The sequence below is a fragment of the Babylonia areolata genome, chromosome 5 (genome assembly GCF_041734735.1).
Source record: "Babylonia areolata isolate BAREFJ2019XMU chromosome 5, ASM4173473v1, whole genome shotgun sequence".
NCBI lineage: Eukaryota > Metazoa > Mollusca > Gastropoda > Neogastropoda > Buccinidae > Babylonia > Babylonia areolata.
Genome location: NC_134880.1, coordinates 27152351 through 27162350, shown reverse-complemented (window position 1 = coordinate 27162350; position 10000 = coordinate 27152351).

Genomic DNA, 10000 nt, shown 5'->3' with positions numbered 1-10000 from the left:
CAGAATCACGGGGGCGATGACATCGTCAGTAGAGGAGAAGTCCCGTGAGCTCGAGAGTTTGTGGACAGGAACGTGACATCAGCAGATCAAAAAGGATTTCCCTTGGGTTCGGGACTCATTTTTATAAGCAGTAACATGTGTCTAATACATATTTCTTTCCTTGGATTGTAATACCGGCCCCACACCTCACACCTTCTCTCCAACCCCATGAATTACAGTTGTTTGATGTATTTCGTCATATTGATATGCGTTCTAGTTTTTGTTATTTCGGTTTCAAATGTCAATTATGTCGAGTGAAATTCAGTTTATTGTCTCTCTGCGTGTCTGCTGCTTATGTCTCTGTCCGTCTGTCTGCCTGTATGTCTGTCTGTGCGTGTATCTGTAAGTTCTCTCTCCCTCTCTCTCTTTCAAATTCCCTATCTTTTCCGCTTATCTCCTTCCCATTGCTTCATTAGCTAGCTGTAGGCACACGCTGAGCTTCTTGGTACACTGAAAAAATAACTAAAGATGAAACAAAACAAACAATAAAAAAAAATATAGTTCACACATTTCAGTACCTGCATTCAACGTCAGCCAACACTCAGAAAAAACCCACCTCCCAACACTTCTGTAAAAAAAAAATCACAAGAAAAAAAAGAAGAAAATGCACAGAGAGTACCATAAAAAGTCCCCACACTTCCACTCAACACTGGAAACCAGGAAGTGAAAAAAAAAGACACACAGACACAGAATGGTTACAGCAGAAGCAGCAGTAGTAGTTAGCCCCCAAATAACACGCGCCCCACACCCACACAACCCCGCCCCCACACACACAGACACACACACACACACCACTGAAGTGAAGCAGAGAGACGCTTTCTCTCTTGTCCGCACCCCTCATCACCTCTTGTGCCTGGCCAAAAAGCCAGTGGAGCCGGCCTCCGTCAATGGAATGGCAAGTCTTGCTTAGCTGTCGCTGGCTGTTACTTACTGTCTGGAGCTTACAGGAGGGAGGAAAAGAAAAGAATCGGGAATAGGAGGAAGGAAGGAAGGGAGGAAGGAAGGAAGGAAGAAAGAAAGGAAGGAAGGATGTAGGATGAGAGTGCACCAGCCCCATCGCCAGTAATGTTGTTTGTTGGTGTTTTTTGGGGGTTGTTTTTTTTTTCTTTGTGTCGATCTTCTTTAAAAAAAAAAATATATTCTCCTGAAAACATACGTTTTCTGGTAGGTTGTTTTGCGTGCATGTATGTATGTATATCTGTATGAATTTATGTATGTATGTATTTATGCATGTGTGTATGTATGCATGTATGTATGTATGTTTTCCGGTTGGTTGGTTTGCGTGCATGTATGTCTATATGTATGTATGAATATGTATGTATGTATGTATGTATGTTATGTAATGTAATGTAATGTAATGTAATGTATGCATGCATGTATGTATGCATGACAGACAGAGATAGATATATGGAGGAGAAGCGGGTATAGTGGAAACTACTACGAAACCATCACATACTGCGAGATTGAAATACTCAAAACTAACGTATAAAAAAACCCCAACAACATATAGACTCTTCATGTGGAGCTTCAAGGTCCAGTTGATGGGCAAAGGGGAGATTTGACGATGTGGTTAAAAAAAAAAATTGACCTTAGTTTTGATTTGACTGTGGATTTGCTTATTTGACCTTCTGTTTGATTTGACTAATGTTTTGGTTATTTGACGTTAGTTTTGATCTGACTGTAGTTTTGTATAGTTGACCTTAGTTTTGATTTGCCTGTAGTTTTGGTTATTTCACTTTAGTTTTGAGTATTTCAATCTCGCAGTATGTGATGGTTTCATAGTAGTTTCCACTATACCCGCTTCTCCTCCATATAGCTATCTCTGTCTGTCATGCATACATACATGCATGCATACATTACATTACATGACATACATACATACATACATGCACGCAAACCAACCCACCAGAAAACATACATACATACATGCATACATACACACATGCATACATACATACATACATACATACATACATACATTCATACAGATATACATACATACATGCACGCAAAACAACCTACCAGAAAACGTACATAGATACATGCATGCATACATACATATATACATACACACATGCACACGTACATACATGCACGTAAACCAACCTACCAGAAACATACATACATACATACATACATACAAACACACATGCACACATACATACATACACACACACATAACCAAGTCCATCCATCCATCCATCCATTCATCCAAATACAGAAACATCATAGAAAGTTTGAGCAACGAAGATGAGGCAACGAAAGAACGATCAACTTGGCTGGCTAGGCGGAGGGTCACACAAATCGATGAAAAAAAAAAAAATCATTAAACGTCTCTCTCTTTCTCTCTTTCCTCAACTTCCTGATCGGTGCTAGTGACAAGCCCGTGGATCAGGGAGACGCCAGTGTGGACATAGAAGAGGGACAGGGGAGAAGGGGGGTGGGGGTGGAGTTTGTGAGGTTGGGGGGGGGGAAGGTGTAGGGTAGTGGGCGAGCTGAGTGGGGTCGGTGTGGGGGGGGGGTGTTGGTGGAGGAAGGTGGCAGAATGGTTAAGACGCTCATCTGCCAAAACAGCGAGTCCACCCGTGAGGGTGTGGGTGGGTTCGCATCCCATGTATTCAGTGTTGGCAGATTCATGGGGGACTGTTGTTTGAGGGACGTGGTGGCGGTCTCCACTTTGGGAGGAACGCTCACTCAGTCTGGCTCCGCGAATAAGCCATTATTGTCGTTAGTACGGGGCTTAGTGTGTGGTGTCCTAAGTACGTGAAATTAGAACAGGCACCACTGAACACCACCGAAGTGACTCAGCAGCAGTGCAGGGTCTCCTCTGGTGTGAGGCCTCCTGGCGACCTAATATCGATGGTTCCCTGCGGACTGCCGACGCTGGAGCTGTGATGGACGAACCCGGGTGTGGTCGTGTATAGGGGAATCTAAATGAGCGGCGTGGGAGTAATGCCACTGAAACGGTGCAGATGATGGGGCAGAAAAAAAAGACGCTCATCTGCCAATACAGAGAGTCCACCCGTGAGGGTGTGGGCGGGTTCGCATCACGGTCTCGCCCTTTCTCCTAAGTTTGACTGGAAAATGAAAACTGATCGTCTTAGTCAATCGTATGAGACGATAAAAACCGAGGTCCCGTGTGCAGCACGCATCTGGTGCACTGAAAAAAACAAAGAACCCGCGGCAACGAGAGCGGTGTCTTCTAGCACACCGATTAGCAGAAGAAATCCACCCTGATAGTTACACAAATACATGTGCATGCACTCAAGGCCTGACTACTTATCGCGTTGGGTTACGCTGCTGGGTGAAGCCTCCTTGAGCTACTATACTGACACTGTGGTGTGGCGTATAATCACGGATTTGTCCGAATACAGTGACGCCTCCTTGAGATGTTGAAACTGAAACTGAGGGTGGGGTAGGGGCTGGTGAGGGGGCGGCGAGGTGGTGGGCGCGCTGGGGGTGGGAGTGCGGATGGGGAGGTGAGGAGTGGGCGGGGTGGAGGTGGGTGGGGGTGATGATGTAAGTGAGGAAGGCAGTGGGTCTGCACAGCCATTCCATCTGACTGTTAGATGTGTCCTTTTTCTAACTTTGCATGTTGTTTCGGTCTCAGTTTCACAAGGAGGCGTCGATGCGTTCCGACAAAGCCATATACGCTGTACTACATCTGCTAGGTAGACTGCCTGACCAGCAGCATAACCCAACGCCGTGAGTGCATGCACACACACACACACACACACACACACACACACACACACACACACACATATATATATATATATATATATATATATATATATATATATATACATATTTGTGTACCTATCAGAGTGGATTTCTTTTACATAATTTTGCCAGAGGACAACACTCTCGTTGCCGTGGGTTCTTTTTCAGTGCGCCAGGTGCATGCTGTACACGGGCCTCCGTTTATCGTCTCATCCGAACGACTAGCTAGACAATCAGTTCGATTTTCCAGTCAAATGTGGGAGAAAGGGCGAGAGCGGGATTCGAACCCACACAGACCCTCAGGGACTCTGTATTGACAGACGTGTGTCTTAACCATTCCGCCACCTTCCTTCGTAGATTGGTCAGAACCGTTTATCATTTCGCCCTTTGCTTATCACAGTGTTTTTGAAGGATGCTCCGTGCACGCACTGTCTCTCATGAGAGAGAAAGCCGTGCATTTTGCTCAAGGGTAAGTGCTTGGATCGAGACGTTCGGTAGCAGAGAAAAAAGAACAAAGAAAAAGAAAAGAAACACAGCAAGAAAGAACATAAGAAAGAAAGACGATACAAAAGAAAGGAAGCTATAGAGAGAAAGAAAATACAAAACAATTACCAACAACAGCAGTAACAACAAAATGCAATAACTTCCGCAAGAAGGTAGAACCAAAGATAGAAAGAACCAAAGATAGAAAGGTATATAGAAAGAAAAACAGAGAGAAAGAAAACACAAAACAACTACCACCAACAACAACACTCACAACGAAAAGCAATAACTCCCACAAGAAAGAAAGAAAGCCAGAAAGAGAGAAAGAGACACCCAGAAAACTTCCAATAGCAACAGCAACAACTAAATCCAGCCACTTCCGCAAACACGAAAGAAAGACAGAAAAAAAAGAAGAACAACGACCACCAACAACATCAACAATAAAAACCCAGTACCTTCAACTCTTCCTGGGGGCAGACAGGTTCAAGCAATTTTGCTTACCGCTTCGTAACAGTTTGTTCATACAGAACAAACACGCACTCCCTCTCTCTCTCTCTCTCACACACACACACACACACACACACACACACACACAGAGAGAGAGAGAGAGAGAGAGAGAGAGAGAGAGAGAGAGAGAGAGAGAGAGAGAAGTCGCTTCTGTAAGCAATCTAAACTTTCCCTATTCCCGTGCATTTAATGTAAACGTTTTTGGGCCTTTGGCTTCTACGTACTGCTATACTGAGATCAGTGACGGGAAGTCTTAAGCAACAATGACTTTGCTGTGTGTAACTTTGTATACGGTAGCCCTTGCTTATAATGTTTTGATTTTATTCAAACGCTCTTCATATTATTTGCTATTGGTGAGATGGGGCGACGAATGGGATCTTGGGAGCAAGTTTGATGATAATTCCTATCAAACGTGACGAAATCATTCAGAACAGAAGACTTCTAGTCAAATTCGTCACAAGCATCAAAAATCCGAAATTTCCCGAGATAGCACTTGGTATATGAAAAAAATTCCATAAAAAAACAACCCCTTAAGGGAATAAGCCGAAGCTAATTCTGGGTTTGTAAAAGCTTTTATTCGTAGTTTGACACACCATGAGCAAGCATCACAATTTATGTTCAAATAAACAGGGCTAAACATGTTGTTCGTTTCTGCTGGGTCCTACGTATAATCAAACGGAAAGAACTATATTTCTATACGCATGAAGAAATGGATCACCTCCATACCTACCCCCATCTCCTCCCCTCCACTAGCCTCCCCCCTAGACACACACACACACACACACACACACACACACATACACACAGAGAGAGAGAGAGAGAGAGAGAGAGAGAGAGAGAGAGAGACCTAAAACAGAAGAAAAGTAAAGAAAAGAAAAGAGATGTATTCTTTGGAGGTAACTCCACTTCAACTTCCCACTGCCTTTTCCTATCTCTTTCTGGTCTGACCTCCCCCTTCCCCCTTCCAACTCCCAGCGCCCCATCCCAACCCTCCCACCAAAGATGGGAAGAGAGCTGACTGTTGCTGGGAACTACCACAAAAGACCCTGGGTGGGAGAACTGCTCTTTCTTATGAGAAACAAAATCAAAGAAAGAAAAACAACCCAAAGAAAATGACAGGGGAAACCCAGAAGAGTTTTGTGAACAAAGAAACAACAACAAAAGCAGCAGCAGCAGCAACAATAACAATAACAATAACAACAACGAAAATAACTCAAACAAAAAAATGCAGTTAAAGAAGAAGAAAATAACCGAAGAGCCAAGCAACAAACCTTGGATAATGCCCCTCCACACCAATGTAAGCAAAGAAAATAACCACCATAAAAGAAGAACAAAAATACAGGAAAAGGAAAAAGGGACAAAAACAAGAAGAACAAACACAAAGACAGGAACAAGAAGAACAAGAAATAAGGAACAGGGGCAAGAAGAGCAAGAACAAGAAGAACAGGAACAAGAAGAATATTTGTATTTGTATTTCTTTATATCACAACATATTTCTCTGTGTGGAATTCGGGTTGCTCTCCCCAGGGAGAGTGCGTCGCTACACTACAGCACCACCATTTTTTTGTATTTTTTCCTGTGTGCAGTTTTATTTGTTTTTCCTATCGAAGTGGATTTTTCTACATATTTTTGTCAGGAACAACCCTTTTGTTGCCGTGGGTTCTTTTACGTGCGCTAAGTGCATGCTGCACACGGGACCTCGGTTTATCGTCTCATCCGAATTACTAGCGTCCAGACCACCACTCAAGGTCTAGTGGAGAGGGAGAAGATATCGGCGGCTGAGTCTGATTCGAACCAGCACGTTCAGATTCTCTCGCTTCCTAGGTGGACGCGTAGCCTCTATAGGAAAAGGAAATAGAAGAGGTAAGTATGCCTGCCACGTGGATAAGAAAGTCCTCACCCCTAAGCCCCAGTCCTGTCCTGTCCAGTTTAGATTTGGTCCTGAGAAGCAAGGCCATTTTCCCCTCTTGCTGTGTTAAGAGGCAGCACCTTACCTGTCCTCATCAGCAGAAAGAGTAGTGATGACCTGGATGCTTGCTTGGAGGGTACAATAGGGGTGAGGAGCGAGCCACAAGTCAGGTGGATAAAATAATGAACGTAGAGAGATACACAGATAAATCATGGAATGTAGAGAGATGCACAGACAAAAATTAATGAATGTAGTAAGACAATGTAGAGAGATAAATAGATAAAAATAATGAATGATGAGAGATGCACTGGACAGATAGGTAGACATGTAAATAATATAGACATGAGACAATAGAAACATACAACAAAAGACAGATGGAAACGTGTGCAAACTTACAAACACACACACACACACACACACACACACACACACACACGCATGCACGTACACACACACACGCGCGCACACACACACACACACACACACAAACACATTACATCCTTATGGCTTTAAATCATCTTGTTGATATACCAATCATAATAAGTAATATCCTATTTTGTGTTGATTCTCAATCTGTCTTAAAAGGTTTGCTCCTTTTTGAGAATAATCAAAGAGAAGATTTATTTTTTGAAATTAGGTATTTATTGCACTCCCTATTTGTGAAGGGTACAAATGTTGATTTTTGTTGGATACCATCCCACACTGGATTCCGTTATAACGACCAAGCAGATAGGGCAGCAAAAAGGGGAGCAAAAAATCATATAGATAGTATAAAAGTATATTGCCCATTGTCATACAAGGAAATAAGCAATATACTAGAAAGAGACTTTTATAGGTGCTTGAATTCAAGTCTAAAACCTCGTCAGTTGACTCTCTCAGACTTTGGTCCGATTCGCAGACCAATTCTGAGCTTAGCTCTCAGACTATTATCAAATTCATTACGGACCAAGTATTGTTCTAATGTCAAGTGTTTATGCTTTAATAACCTGACAATTGAGCATATAATTTTTCACTGTAGCTTGATGAAGCCTTTTGTACACGAAAGTGTGTCTTCACAAGTGACTGAGAACGTTGATGTTTTTGACTTTTTGCATTCATTATCAGTTGTTTCGCTTGTCAGTTTAACGACTTCTCTTTTACGAAGTCCTTTAAGTAATTTCCTGTAACTGTATTTAGAAGGTTTTTTTTGTTTGTTTGTTTGCTTCTTTGTTTTGTTTTTCTTTCAAATTTCACCCACATTTTTACCCTCATTTGCCCAGTTTCCCCAAACCCTCCATTCATCCACATCTCCCACCCTTTCTAACCGATAATACTCAGATGTATTCATAAATACTTTTACAAAATGTCTTCAATCACCGATATGTGTGACGGGACATTAAACAAAAAATTCCTTCCTACATGTACTCACGCACGCATGCACACATGAAGGATAAACCCTTAGAAAACGCTCAACAATAACAGGATTAACCAAGAAAATGACGAGAAAAAAATGAAAGAAAAAATATCAACACCGTAAAAGCAGTATTGCATGCCTGGTCAAGTGGCACGTGTACACAAAGCCCCAGTCCTGTCCTGTCCTGTCCAGTTTAGCTTCAGTCGTGACAAACAAGGCCAGAGGGTCTTTTTGGGGGGTACCCATCTTCCCTATGGCTGTGTTAAGAGGCAGCACTTTACAAATCCCCTCCTTCCATCAACAGAAAAAAAAGAGTGGAGTGGTGGACGTTTTGCTGCCTAAGTCACCGGATGCTTGCTACAGCACGAAGAAAAAAGACGGGTCGTGGGGCACAAGGGCAGTCCGAGGAGTGAGCCGCGAGTGAGAAAGATAGAGTAATGAATGTAGAGAGAAACACGGGACATATAGCTGGACGTATAGATATAGACAGAGACAATAGAAACATACAGACACAGACACACACAGACACACACACACACACATGCGCGCACACACACACACTCACTAACACACACACTCACTCACTTACACACAAATACGCAAAGGATATAAGTCAAATTTCGGAGAAAGGTCAATAGCGGGATTCAAACGCGGACCCTCACGGACACAACTCTGTAATATAACTGGTATAACCATTCTGCCAACTTGCTCAATGTAAAGAGAAACATGGGACAAGTAGGTGTATATGCATAGACAGAGACAATAGAAACAAAAAGAAAAAAGACAGATTAACTCACTCAGTACGGCCAACCCTCTCTTCTCCTCTACACAGACCCCTCGGACGTCCAGTGGGTGTCTCAATGACCCTACCTTTAGCTTCTGTCGTCAGAATTGTGGTATTCTTTGTCAACATTCACCTCTTCAGTATAAGAGCCTCCCGCTTGCAATATTCTGAAGGTGGTAATTGGGGTGAAATGCTGTTAACGTTGTCTCTTTCGCCGTTCGTATGGAGAGAGTTAAAACGTGTACATGCTATATTGCCCGCCTCCCTCACCCACCCACCCAAGCACATAAAGGATGAAACCTTGGACAACGCTCAACAATAACAGGATTAGCCAAGAAAAGCACTGAAAGACGAAAAAGCGGTATAACGCCCCTGGTCGAGTGGCACGTGTACACAAAGCCCCAGTCCTGTCCTGTCCTGTCCAGTTTAGCTTCAGTCATGACAAGCAAGGCCAGAGGGTCTTTTTGGGGGGGTACCCATCTTCCCTGTGGCTGTGTTAAGAAGCAGCACTTTACAAATCCCCTCCTTCCATCAACAGAAAAAAGAGTAGAGTGGTGGACTTTTTGCTGCCTAAGTCACTGGATGTTTGCTACATCACGAAGAAAAAAAGACGGGTCATGGGGCACAAGGGCAGTCCGAGGAGTGAGCCACGATTGAGAAAGATAGAGTAATGAATGTAGAGAGAAACATGGGACATATAGCTGGATGTATAGATATAGACAGAGACAATAGAAACATACAGAGGAAGACAGATGGAAATGCATGCATGCACATGCATGCGTGCACACACACAGACACAGACACACACACACACTCACTAACGCACACACTCACTCACTTACACACAAATACGCAAATGACATAAGTCAAATTTCGGAGAAAGCTCTAGAGCTGGATTCAAACACGGACCCTCATAGACACTACTCTGTTATATAATTGGCTTAACCATTTTGCCAACTTGCTCAACGAAAAGAGAAACATGGGACAATTGGTGTATATGCATAGACAGAGACAATAGAAACAAAAAGGAAAAAAAAAGACAGATTAAAACGTGTACATGCTATTGCCCGCCTCCCTACCCCACCCACCCAAGCACATAAAGGATGAAACCTTGGACAACGCTCAACAATAACAGGATTAGCCAAGAAAAGCACTGAAAGAC